Source organism: Periplaneta americana, chromosome 6 (assembly GCF_040183065.1).
Source record: "Periplaneta americana isolate PAMFEO1 chromosome 6, P.americana_PAMFEO1_priV1, whole genome shotgun sequence".
NCBI classification, from domain to species: Eukaryota; Metazoa; Arthropoda; class Insecta; order Blattodea; family Blattidae; genus Periplaneta; species Periplaneta americana.
The window spans coordinates 91,004,734-91,019,876 of record NC_091122.1 but is presented as its reverse complement, the minus strand read 5'-3'; the positions used below and the strand labels follow the sequence as shown (position 1 = coordinate 91,019,876).

Sequence of the window (15,143 nt, the reverse complement as noted above, 5' to 3'; positions counted from 1 at the left end):
GAAAACAAATTAAATATTACATAAAAATATGATCTTTCAGGTGATACAAAAAAACTATAAGGTCTATTTAAAAATGTTGTCAATGTCGTAATTCACACAAAAATAGTCTAAAAATATTTTGTTTCCATAAAAATATTCCTTTTCGTTTATAAGGTTTGATGTGTCTGAGCTCTTTTTCCAAAATCACCTTATTAAATTTTAATTGCAATTATGCGTTACTTTCGAAAAATCATGTATATTATCATTTACAAAACTAAGTTGATTCACTTCCATTTTAGTTATGGGTGACTTTAATGTAGTTCAAGAATAGCGGCACACTATTCTTACTGTGTTGCAAGACTCACCCAGAATGGCACTGCAATTTATCTTGAAGAGTAACTATTTTGATTATGAACTACTATCGTAAGCAAAATCATCACTTGTGTGTAATCATTAGACTGATAAAATTTATGCACTCATGAAATATCTACAGTAGTGCCTATCCATACACGTGAAATTATTGAAAATAATACGCACTAAAATTAAATCACACGCAGTAAATATTACTGCTTAGCAGAAGTATATCTTAACTCTCGAAAATTAGCTGCTCTAGAATTTCATACTACTTATCTGGATCTTTTTTGACCACAAGAATTGTTGTTAATAATAATTAGGATATTTTATAGATTAATGTATTTTTTATATAAAGTATAAGCAAATTCAAAGTTTTTATTGCATCTAGAATTATTCACTATGTTTAAACAATTAATGAATTCAAGTAAAAATTAATTTTTGGTCCTACAGAATATAATATCTGTTATGTTAACAATGGTTATTAGAAAAGAAAAATTTGCTCCGGCCACAAAGGGAAAAACACTAGAGGAAAGGGATTCAATACGGTGCTCTAGATTGAACTTCGGCGTAGCTCAGTGGTTAGAGCGCGTAGAAGGGAATTTTTATCCTCTAATAAAAATTAATGAATGAATTAATTTAATTACTTTAAATGGCAGACTATTCTTTGTCTGTGTTTTTATTTTTTCAATTATCAGAGAACACATTCACTTTCCTTGAAATATAACACATTGTTATTGCATCAAGTGTTAATTATTATGTTAATACAATTAATTAAATAATTTAGTCTTTTCACCTGCTGCAGTAGAAAGAACAAGAAGTTAATTTTACAAATGCAAATAATTACAACATTTTACCCATAGCCTGCATGGCAGTTTATGTTGTACAGCAGGGGTTCTTAATATTTTGAAGATAGTGAGCACCGGCACATGTAATACTAGTAGTAAGTGAGCGAGCATCATCACACAGAATACCGTTTATATGAATAAATGAATGAATGAATGAATGAAAGAATGAATGGATGGATGGATGGATGGATGGATAGAGATATATATATATATATATATATAGAGATAGAGATGGATAGATGGATGGATAGATAGATAGATAGATAGATAGATAGATAGATAGATAGATAGATAGATAGATAGATAGATAGATAGATAGATAGATAGATAGATAGATAGATAGATAGATAGACAGACAGACAGACAGACAGACAGACAGACAGACAGACAGACAGACAGACAGACAGACAGACAGACAGACAGACAGACAGACAGACAGACAGACAGACAGACAGACAGACAGACAGACAGACAGACAGACAGACAGACAGACAGACAGACAGACAGACAGACAGACAGACAGACAGACAGACAGACAGACAGACAGATAGATAGATAGATAGATAGATAGATAGATAGATAGATAGATAGATAGATAGATAGATAGATAGATAGATAGATAGATAGATAGATAGATAGATTGAATAAATAAAAAATGAATAAATAAAAAATAAATAAATAAACGAACAAACAGGGAAATACATTTTGAAAACACTCACCAGGATAATGATATCCTTGAACATGAATGTTACTCAGAATTTCAGCGATGTCCAAGGATAAGCGCCTTGCTTATAGCTATATACGGTCCTGCAGGTGTGAATTAGTTAATCGTAATTGTACTCTAACATCTTAAAAATGTTATGTTTTATTCAACGACGCTCGCAACTGCAGAGGTTATATCAGAGTCGGCGGATGTGCCGGATTTTTGTCCCGCAGGAGTTCTTTTACATACCAGTAAATCTACTGACATGAGCCTGTCGCATTTAAGCACACTTCAATGCCATCGACCTGGCCCGGGATCGAACCCGCAACCGTGGGCATAGAAGGCCAGCGCTATACCAACTCGCCAACCAGGTCGACAATCGTGCTCTGTTCTTGAGGTATTTCATAAGTGAGTAAGTTTCTCCCCACCGCATAGGTAGTTGTTTCGAACATAGCCAGACATTTGAGAGAAAGTGTCCTCAGTATTTGGAATCTTTTTGTATCTTATGCTCCCCAAAGGATATGTCTTCTCCTTTAAAAAAAAATATTTCAGAACTGAAAAGGACTGGAGATCTAACAATTCTAGCTCCTCACGTTCAATCTCATGAATAACCTTGATTTCTCTGTTTAAGTCAACACTGAATTGAAAGGGGTTATACACCATGAAATACGAGAAGCCCTATCAGGTCTCTAAGATATAATGAATGAATAGGAACACTATTTGTTCCGGTACGTACATCAATGAAAAGTTAAAGACAGAACTATTATTAAGATTTTGTGCGTAGCCTACAAGAAAGTTTGAATTGAAAAAAGGACTCAGGATCGTTTGTGTTCGCGAGCACTTTTTTTATTCGCATGACGAGAGCACCAAATGTCATTAAAATAGCACCATAGTTCTCGCGAGCACCAGGTTGAGGACCCCTGTTGTACAGTATCTGTTTCATTTGTTCACTTTTCAAAGCACATGTTCACTTTGTTTACAACAGAACACTATCACAGCAAAATAATTCTAACTAGAAAATAAAAACGTATTCTACAGCTGGGGTCATTCATAAACCCAAGTAATAAATATGAAAAAAATAATCAAACATAATTATGAAATAATAATTTTAATTGTAAAGGACACTAAAATAAACAAGGATAGCATATCTAGGTTACTGGAACGTTTCGGAACATATGGATGTAGATCGTAACAATAAAATACGGCGTGGGCTCAGAATAGCCCCAAGGTAAGAGTCGAGAGTTAATTTGCTGTTTTAAGTAATAATGGTAATATTGAAATAATAACATAAATTTATACGAATGGTAATAATATAATTTGCATGCAATGCATGCTAACATAACCATTATAAATAAGGTAACTGGACCCTATACGCCTACCTAAACTTTTTTTTTTAAGCTTCTGTGAAGTGAAATATGAAAACTGATACTCACATTCGAAAGGTCAAACATTTGTGAACATCTTCAAAGAAGTATGAGAACATTTTAAAAACCCACATTGTTAGAGCGAAGCTTAAAAATATGTATAACATTCAGGACATATTGGGTAACTTACATAGCCTATATACGCAATATAACCTATTATTATTTTTTCTTTCCTTTGCATATAAATATGGAAATAATGATACAGACATAAAACAAATATTCTTTTCAAACATGTATTGCTATATGAAAGTGTAAGAAAAATCTACTCTATTATTTTTTTAAGATTCTTAAGAAAAAATCAACAATAGAATTTTTCCTTCTCAAAATTATCGCTTATGCTTCACAGTCCGGGCAAACGAAAGGTCCTTTACCGTTCTTGATTAAACCAGCACATTCTTCATGCACAAACGTATCACACTTCCGCATGTCTTTTATTTCATCTTCCCCGCATATGTAACAGGACCACGATTCCTTTTTTCTTCGTCCCTTTTGACTTTCTTGTTAGAATTGTTTTCTTCTGATTTCCCTATTTAGTATGTGAGGTTCCTTTTTTCTGTCCACCATCGTGTGAAATATTATTAGCTTGTACTGCTGTAGTTTCTGAGGTAGGAAATAATTCCTTCTGCAGGACAACACCTCGACTGTTGATGCCTAATTTTCTATTCGAGGTTTTACATGCTTTTTTGGGGGTGTTGGCATCAAATCTTTGAATGAAGTATCAGTGGCATGTTCTGTATCACTCTTCTCTTCTGATGACTGAGTCGCATTTAGTATTGCAGTCTCGACAGGATCATCTTCGTCACCATAGGCCATATTGGTTCCACTTGACATAATGTTCTCTTTGTTTGGTTATGAGCAGGATGTTGGAAATAAACGTAATCTACATTATATCATTTTAAAGTAGATATTGCAAGCTACAATAATACGTAACTCTGAAATGAATGACCAATAATGCGTATATACAGAGAGCGGAAACTTACCTTTGGACTAATAGATCACAAGAAAGAAATGTTCGTTACTCAACAACTACATCAGACTGCGGTCAATGGAAAACAAACTGAACTGCCACCAGCTTCATACGAGTCTCCAGGACTGCCTGGATTACATGTCAGCGCTATCTGCTGAATTTCATTCATAATTACGTCAAAATCGAGACTAGACCATATAGGGTATTAGGCCATACTGCGTCCATCTATCTTAGTTACAAAAACCGATACCACAAAATAAGACACAGGCTGGAATCGATCAGATTATAAGCCAATTTTTAGAAGAAAAATATAAGAAATTATGTCTTTTCAATTTAAAAACTCGCTTGTTTTTCAAACTCTTGACATTACACCAGTTCACTATCAGTAGAGAAACATTTCTAACATTTCTCCTGCTCTTCCGTTTACCTTTCGAGAGTAAATTTTTCCTATTGATTTTTCTTTAGACATTTTAAAACTCTCTTCTCTGAAGACCTTTTAATACCTCACTTTAACACATTCTCATACAGAGTGAAATAGAAATCACACGTTTATCCAAGGATTTAAATCCTGCCATTGTTGTTAAAGATAGGGTCGTTTTGGGAGATCTCGACACTTTTAAGAAAAGTAGCCATTGGAAGCACTGTTCCTAGTGAAAAAAAGTTCGAACAACATGAGATCTGTGTTGACTGTGTTTATAAACTCTGTGTAAGTGAATCTCGTAGCTTCAACTTATTCTTATATTCACAGAAGATAATAAACACAATAAATGTTACAGTTTTCTTGTCGGTCATGAAATATAATATACCATCTTTAATGTATTGTACTTTGAGTGGATGTGTGTGAAATTAAAGATGCAAGATTTATTGTTATACATTTTACAGTTACTGGGTGTGCTGTTATCTTTTGAATGAAGGTGTAACTCGGAGAGATCTTGACACTGTGTTTTGGGGAAATCTCGACATCTGTCGAGTACTCCCTAGTTCCGCTTCCGGCCCTTCTTAGATAACATGTCTCTATCAAAATTTTTGTGTGTTTGGTCTTAGAAGAGTTTACAATCTTCCATAGAGTTTTTCAGTGCCACTTTGTTAGTCTATCAGTTTTTCTCTCCGTGTGTCTGCCTGCATGTATGAAACAACACTTCTTGTATTGAACCAATGTCAATTAAACTTTATATTTTAATTTTCATTGATATCGAACAAATAGAAAAAGGCACAACTCTCGATGCACACACGGAAGATCAATTAGTTCGGCGTATCCTTCGCCTTGATTTTAAAGGCTTGTGGATTAACAATTTAATAACGTAAGAGAATTGATATCCTGACGTACTGCAGGATAACATGTTCAAATACAATGTGGTTCTAGCCGAAATTTAATGTGAAATTCGCTTTGAAGAAGACATTACCACTCCCCAAGTACACCACAGACACCATCTGCACAAGGACATTTAGGGTTGTCTAATTCCTCACCTACTGATATTTCCTTTGAAGATCTGTCTGTAGTTCCGCTTCTAACACTTCCATCTGGTGGCAAAAAAGTCAGAAAACTGCAAGACTCACACGTAATAACATCTTAAACTTACAGGAAACAGTTGAAAGAGATTTAACAGCAGAAAGAAGTCAGGTTTTTTCCACAGAAGGAAACCGTCTAATGCTCGGCGTATTGAGGGAGGGACTAGTTCATCAAACAATCTGGACAATCCAAAAAAAAAAACCTATTATGCCGCGTGTAGTGGTATTACTACGATGACAATGCTGGAGAACTTTGTGTTCAGTGTGTTAAAGAATGCCCAAAAATAATAGTTTCACGAAGCATGTGTGGAAAATGGTACCGTTGAAAAATTCACATGTAACAAACGCGAGTAAGAGTATTATAAAATATTTATATTTCAGGAGCAAAATTTGTGTCGTAAATGTTGGGTTTTAAAGTGTTTCCTATGTTTGCTATACTATATCGAAATCTCCCCCTTTATGGGAGAAGTCGACACTTCGGCACCAATTTGTATTTTTTTTAATACAGTGATATAAAATGATCACATTTGTACCAGATATGTGTAATGTACGGAAAACATGTCCATAGATGTTAGAGGAAAAAAAAATAGAATAAAATTTGCATAACACGTTTTAAAGAGGGAAGAAGACAGTGTCAACAACCACAGTGTTGCAACAGACGTACCAATGTCAATGTTAAGAAAAACTGCTTTTATGGCCAGGATAAATATTCTACTCCAATGGAAAAAGAAAAAAGTTTGAAATACAGAGGAACAGTATTTTAAACATCAATTAATTTAACAGTAAAACGTTATATGAATGTAACACATGTCAAACAGCCTCGACCTCATAAAACCTTTTTAGTGATGTCTATAGCAAAACCGCGGATACTGAACACGCTTTCCCTTACCAAGAAATCATTCTAATGGAAGTATTATATTCAATGGTCTTCAAGTACGTGCCTACACATTTCCACATTTTAGACAAAGTAATTGTAAATTCAACCAAAACATTTCTTAAATCCAGAGCGAAATATTGCTGGGCATGAGGTTCCAAAATCCGTCTTACTCACTCTTGGACAAAATTGTGTTTTCTCTATCATTTTGTTGACACATGATGTTCCGAACTACGATTTATCCCCCTCATTTTAAAGGTTAAAAATCTATGACTGTTCCAAAAGACTTCTAATCCACTAGTGTGTCGGTTTCAAAACCCACCTTGTTCATGTTATTTTCTTTAACCATCTCATTCTCATGCACCATATTGGATTTCGATGATGGTTGCATAATGGTCTTTATCTATTCGTATCTTGTTTAAGAGAAGAATTTGGTTGGTATTTAAAAGTATATAAACATAATCCGATATTGAAATAAAACAGTATGGAAGGTATTGTACTTTTATAGCTAGTCAACACTGCAACAGTTACAACATAAAACTAGGTTGCTTGTTATACAAGTTATGTCTGCCTGGCATACTAAGTTTTCGTTATAGTGTAATGACTCAAATTTTAAAGACCAGTACAATGAATTTTCTATTTTCTGTTCTTATTTTACATTTTGCATTTGGATTCTGCTCAAGAGATATTTCTTCTCATTTAATTATTGTTTTCTGTTTTCACATCACGCTGATGACTCATGATAATATATTATTTGGTTTAGGATTTCGAAATAATGATATTTCATTTTTTTGATCAGTAATGTAAGTAATATTTTTCATATTAATAGTTCATAAAACGCAGAAAGAAACATATATAAATGTTTTGAGAGAGAGAGAGAGACTATGTCAGTAATTCTTTGTTTTGGTTCCAAATACCCTCAAATCCTCAAGTTGCAGTTTCAGAACCAGCACTGTTCAGTGTACGGTTCCAATCAACATCTTATCCAAAATAATATGCCTTATTTTGTTATTTTTCTTAAAGTTTGAAAGATGAAACTTTGCAGACTGATTTTGTTATTTTTATTGATTTTTTGACACATGTGTTATCAAAAAGTTCCCTTACAAAAATTTATTTTCTGGTTTATGGAAAACTATACAAAATTGGATAAGAAGAATTTTGGAACTTGACGCATCTACTATTGCAACGTTGTTTTCCTCATTCACTTTCTGTTTTAATTGCTAATATCACGCACCAGAGTGAACAGAGAGCGCTCCTTGAGCAAAGTCATCTCAGTCTCCTAACTCAAATGTTGTTAAATGAAGTAAGTTACCGTGAACTGTATTATCAATCGTCAAATTTCGTCGCAGTTAATTTTAATTCAGATCCGTGCGCACATCACAGAGGTAATACGACGTTATACGCTATGTAAAGTATTATAAAAATGAATGGTCAGACATCATCTGTAGACATTCTTAACTGGGATAATCCACAACACGTTACTTCTGATAGCTCTGCTGTTTGCTTTCACAACCACCGTGAACTTTGACCGCTACCTTGTGTACAGGCGTCTTTAACGGGATACTGACAGCCGGACCAGCTTAGCTCGGGATTTTTAAAACGGTTTTATCGCCGTCCTCGTAGGATGTTATGATATAAAAATCAATCCCATAGAAATATCTTAAATCAGAATAACACACACCCACACATATGTTGAATCAGCTGGCAATATTTATCTCCTATGACATAACGTTTGCTCTCTTAGAACAAATGCAATCGACATTCGGTTTCCACCACAAATCCAAAATATGTAAGAGTTCAAGAAATGAAGATGGAACGATATGGATACGGGTGGAGGATATGCTCTCTTAGAACATAAATGCAGTCAACATTCCATTTTCACCACAAATCCAAAATAAGTAAGAGTTCAAGAAATGAAGATAGAACGATATGGATACGGGTGGAGGATATGCTCTCTTAGAACATAAATGCAGTCAACATTCCATTTTCACCACAAATCCAAAATAAGTAAGAGTTCAAGAAATGAAGATGGAACGATATGGATACGGGTGGAGGATGTGCTCTCTTAGAACATAAGTGCAATCAACATTCGATTTCCACCACAAATCCAAAATATGTAAGAGTTCAAGAAATGAAGATGGAATGATATGGATACGGGTAGAGGATATTCCCGTAGAACAAAAAATGCACTCAACGCCCGATTTCCACCAAAAATCGAAAATATGTAATAGTACAAGAAATGAAGATGGAATGATATGGATACGGGTGAAGGATATGCTCTCCTAGAACATAAAATGCAATCAACATCATATTTCCACCACAAATGCAAAATATGTAAGAGTTCAAGAAATGAAGATGAAATGAAATGGGTACGGGTGAAGGATATGCTCTCCTAGAACATAAAATGCAATCAACATCAGATTTCCACCACAAATGCAAAATATGTAAGAGTTCAAGAAATGAAGATGAAATGAAATGGGTACGGGTGAAGGATATGCTCTCCTAGAACATAAAATGCAATCAACATCAGATTTCCACCACAAATGCAAAATATATAAGACTGCAAGAAATGAAGATGGAATGATATGGATACGGGTGAAGGATATGCTCTCCTAGAACATAAAATGCAATCAACATCAGATTTCCACCACAAATCCAAAATATGTAAGAGTTCAAGAAATGAATATGGAATGAAATGGGTACGGGTGAAGGATATACTCTCCTAGAACATAAAATGCAATCAACATCAGATTTCCATCACAAATGCAAAATATATAAGAGTGCAAGAAATGAAGATGAAATGATATGGATACGGGTGGAGGACAGGACAAGCCCTGTACACTTTGATCTCTGACATGGACTCACTGTGATAGAATGACGTGGGGGAGAAAATGTCCAGCAAAGTTTGCCTGGAGTTCTCTATCGGATACTGGGTTCTTTTAAATCTAGTACTTTAAATCTAGTCAATGGGATTGAATCTGTGAACCTCCAGACATAGTAACCAACAGCCTACCGACGACAGAAAATGCGAATTTTTCGAGGATAAACTATTTCGACAATTTACACAATCCGGATGGGCAAACAGACTCTCCCGAACATACAGACCGCACTCCTTGATACTGAAAAGTGTCAGTGGTCGGTTAATAGTGTGTCATCTCCAAAGAAAAAGTCGTGGAAATTTATAATGCATGTCCATAAAATAATTCGTTTCTGATGAAGAGCATTAGTCAAAATTTATTTGCTGTTTCTTGCTCATATTGAATTCCAACTCTGAAAAAATGTGCAGCGCTTTGGAGTAGTGGTTTGTGTGTCTGACTGCGAATATAATGGGTCCGGGATCAAATCCTAGTTGGCATAAAATAGCTGGTTGATGTTCTACTCCACAGTTTTTCCTGAACCCATTGAGAGCAAATGCTGGGTAACTTTCGGCACCGTATCCTGGGTTCATTTCGGAGTATTTTTTACCACTTTTATCTTCATCCATCTTGTCTACTTCCATACTCATGTCATCCTACCAGATGGGGCAAGTCTGAGCTAATGGGTGCCCCAACCTCGGAAAAGCATTCTTCATCATAATTGTTAAAAACAAAAGTAGCCAGTAGGACAAATGGCTACATGCCAATATGCGCGGTGTTAGTAAAAAAAACCTCTGAGGTTGAAAGTGTCGTTAAATAGAACAAGCTAGTAACTCTTGTTACTGCAGAAGACGCGCTCAAACCGAAGCGAGCTTTGTTCACGAACAGTGTTTACAAACACGTTCGCCTATGACTCCACCTTCCAAAGTAAGTCTAACATTAGTTCAGCTTGTTAATGAAACTACGTGTGATTGAAAACCTGTTAAGTAGCGAAGATGAATAAATTAGTAATCTGCTCTGTAGCATTTTCGGTTCATTAACACCAAACCAAAACTGCATGGCCTCAAACCCAAACCTCTCTGATTTGTAGATAAAGACACCACTCCCAGACTTCTTATTCTCTGCCACCTTTCTTTTTTCCTTCCAAAACTGAGATAACAATGATTTTAGTTTCCTCTTTATGACCTATGTGGACATTTTTAGACGATTTAATTGTATGTGAATCACTTTTCATTGATGTGTTCTTGAAACTTTTGACGTTACGTGCCAAAAAACACTCTTCCATTTGGTACAGTTCAATTAATAGTTTCCAGTCTATTCAATTTTTTTCTTTCTTTATTCACTTTACCTTTCCTGTAGTACTGACGCTGCGGTGCGGTGTACGGGAGGGAGGATATTGTCTCTGAATCAACACTAGACATCTACACATTACGCGTCTCCCTGGATATGGGAATGGTACAACGCAGGGCCACCGCAGAGAGACATCACAGAACAATCACAAGATAAGATTCCATTACCTACGACGGAAATCGAACCACGGACCGCTTGAATGGGCAGCGCGAACATTACCTCAGAGCCACTGCGGCGTACTCATTCTTATCCTCCTCTTTAAATTCACGACAGTTTAATCTCAATCTGTAATCTCGATGCTCCTAGTCTTTAGATAAAGATAAAGATAAAGATAACCTATTGTGTCCCATGAAGGGCAAAGGCCTCCTTAAATAAGGGAAAGCTCTATTTGCCTAACGTGATGAGCTAGGTCACGTTAGACATGATATTTAAGTCTAGGAACTTGAATTTCTTTAACAATGATTCTCTCACTGCCTTTCACAACTTCCTGTCTATGCACAAATGTCCCTCGAATAGTTTCCACTTTCTTCTGTCTCTTGTCTCTCTGAACCATTGTTGACCTGCTTGTTCTTTGAAGAAGTCTGCCCATCTGCGCCGAGATCTGCCTTGAAGTCTCCTCCCTATACGGGGGTCTCACTTGGTAGCTCGGTATGTCCATCTGTCGCCTGGTAGCCTGGCCACGTGTCCATCCCATTTCCATTTGGATGTAATGGCTGCATGTGTGATGTCCTGTGTAACTGCTAGTTGGTACAGTGTCGCATTTGGGATTTTCTCCTTCAGTGATACGCCCATAATTTTGCGCATCATTTTCCTTTCACACATTTGCAGTTTGGTCCTGTGTTTCCCTGTTAGCGACCATGTTTGGCACCCATAAAGTAGTACAAGATAAACACAGGTCTCCAGTACCTGTATTTTAGTTTTTCTGCTTAAGGTTTTGTCAAGCAGAATGAATTTAAGGGCCCAAAATGCCTTCCAGGACAGGGATATCCTTCTATTTATTTCCTTTTCTGTTCTGTCCTTGAAAGAGATTAGTTGTCCCAGATAAGTGTATTCATCTACGTATTGAAGTGGTTGTCCATCCACTAATACTGGGATTGTTGGTCCGTTTGACATTACCTGCGTTTTTAGCATGTTCATACCAGAGAGTAAATGTGGCGCGCTGTGGTGAAATGCAGACATGATTTATTTTATCTCGATCGATTCTTACCGGAACACTGTTCTCCGCTTTATCAAATACAAAATTTGTGAACATAAACAAACACACGCGAATAGAAACATGTTGTAGGAACATGTTCGGGGGGAAAACGCTCCTGAACAAAGTTCGCGTTGGTATAAACGAGCTTAGTCGTCCTTCATGTGATTTCTTTCGGTTGCAGCGACTCTTAGCAGCAGAAAAATTTCAGAATCATCTCGACATGTGATTGACAGGATTTGTTTAGCATCAGCTGAAACATTGATATTAATGACTTCATCTCGTTTATTGTTCCTTAAAAACCAAATCTTTGTAAGCCATAAAATTGCCAAAATTAAGTTTCTGACATGGCTGTGTTGGTCTATTCGAGATCCATTCTCCTGTAAAATGTCGTAGACCAATACTTCATTTTACTCATCTTACATGCAGAAAATGAAAATCACATATAGGTCAACCGTTAAATGCAGAAAATGAAAATCACATATAGGTCAACCGTCAAATTGTGTCAAAAAATTTTGGCTCACATTGCTTCCTTCATTGTGGTTCACGTATTATTTTTATTGGGGTAATACTATGTACCCTTAGCTCTTCTCTCATTTTGAAGTTTGCCTGCTTGATATACGCCTATTTATTCTTCCAAATTCTCTTATGCCACCACAACAAAATAATTGGAAATTTGTATAATTATGAACTTATTTTATATTTATTTATTCAGGGTGTATATATATATATATATTAGTTCAGTCTCTAAGACGCTTGCCTTCCGATCAGGAGTTGCGCTTGGGCGCGGGTTCGATTCCCGCTTGGGCTGATTACCTGGTTGGGTTTTTTCCGAGGTTTTCCCCAAGCGTAGGGCAAATGTCAGGTAATCTATGGCGAATCCTCGGCCTCATCTAGCCAAATAATCATCTCACTCGCTATTACCAATTCCATTGACGCTAAGTAATCTCGTAGTTGATACAACGTCGTTAAATTATATATATATATATATATATATATATATATATATATATAATCCCGCACCACCTAAATAACTTTTGAAGCATGTGGTTCAGTCACATGAAACATGGTGTGTGGGGATAATCATATACTAAGAACTCAATAATGGTATTAGCGAGTTTTTATTCTTCCGGTTTAAGTTTAACCAGAAGTAACTCCAACTCTCTTATTGTAAGTGGAACACCCAATATATATATATATATATATATATATATATATATATATATATATAACTATATATATACACTGTGTCCGGGACAAAATTTACCAATAAGAAAGTTTGATAACTCGCGTAATAATGGAGATAGGAAAATGAAATTTGCGGCAAATGAAAGAGGGACATTTTAAGTTTTATGTGTGATGTTGGTAACATTTGGTCATTGTTGCTGACATAGCTGTAATTAAAATGGCGTTCACAGTGCAACAAAAAGTTCAATGCTACTATTGGCTTGCCGAATTCAAGTATCCGAAGATAGTGGAGAGAAGATTTAGACAACAGTGGCCTGAGAAGCAACCACCAGATAGGCACACAATAACAACTTGGCATAGAAAGCTTCTTGAGACCGGTTCTCTTGTAGAGAAATACCACGCGGGAAGAAAGTGACAGAAGCGCAAGTCGACAGAATTCAGCAAGCTTTCCAACGGAGCCCGTGTAAGTCTGTTCGCCGTGCCAGCAGGGAACTTGTAATTCCAAAGTCAACTATCCAAGATGTTCTGCACAAGAGGTTACGTCTGCATGAATACAAGATTCAATTGGTTCAAAAGTTGAAACCAAATGACTTGCCTGCACGATATGATTTCGCTAGTGACATGCTGTTGAAAATTGATATTGAAAATGGATATCTGCAGAAGGTCGTGTTTAGTGATGAGTCCACCTTCCACGTCTGTGGGATCGTCAACAGGCATAATTGTCGCATCTGGGGAACAGAAAATCCGTATGTAGTGAGGGAATTGGAAAGAGACAGCCCTAAGATTAATGTCTGGTGCGGACTTACACATGAAACTGTGATTGAACAGTTCTTTTTTGTGGAAAACACTATCAATGGAAATGTGTATCTTGATATGCTGCAAAATTACGCCATTCCTCAAATTCCACAGGGATATGTTTTCCAACAAGACGGAGCTACGCCTCATTATGCATTACATGTTACAGATCACTTGAATGAATGCATTTCTCAGCGATGGATTGGTCGAGGTGGACCTACAGTATGGCCTCCCAGATCCCCAGACCTAACCCCACTGGACTTCTTTTTTGGGGATACATAAAAGACATTGTGTACAAGACTGTAGTGGCAGATTTGGTGGATCTGCGTCGGAGAATTGTCGCTGCTTGGGCAACTGTCACTCCAGAGATGTTACGAAACACATGGCAAGAACTTGAATATCGCCTGGACATCTGTTGTGCTACAAGAGGTGCACACATAGAAGTTTATTAGTGGTCATTGGAAACTTTGGAAGTCCCTTTGTCAATTCCCGCAAACAGCATTTTCAGCCATCAATTATTTGGTGAGTTATTAAACTTTCTTATTGGTAAATTTTGTCCCGGACACCCTGTATATATACTGTATATATTTTTATTTATATATACTGTATATATATTACCTTTCAATAATGCTCATTAAGAGCTTTTCAAAAAGTACCCACACTTGATACTTCTGTGCATATTCAATGTTGCTAAATCAAGAAATCAGAAAAGTGTATCGAATATTAAAGTAATGAAATACTCCTTCCTTAAGAAAAACAAAACAAAGCTAGCTAGTCCTCAGCTGCTTGAAAATGTGCCATTTGATGATAGAAACCATTTAAGGAATGATTTAACCAGGTTTTAGTAATATCTTGCACCACTTCCATTATTCGATGCTCCAGATCTTCTAAGTTGTTGGATTCTTCTGATATACTACTGACTTCAAATGGTCCTACAGAAAGAAGTCCAAAGGCGATAAATCTGGAGATCTAGCTGGTCACTCTATGTGACCTCTTCTACCAATCCATCGTTGTGTAAATCCTGGTCTAAATGCTCACGAACATTTTGTCCATAGTGAGCTGGAGCTCCATCTTATTGGAAATAGATGTCATCTCTGGGTAGACGATG

The 15,143-nt window shown here is 36.2% G+C and overlaps 1 protein-coding gene across 1 annotated transcript in view; it reads right to left on the bottom strand.

Annotated features, from left to right (window-relative positions):
• LOC138701488 (scavenger receptor class B member 1-like) overlaps positions 1-15,143 on the bottom strand; it is a 180,099-nt gene that overhangs the window by 70,776 nt on the left and 94,180 nt on the right. The window lies entirely within an intron of this gene.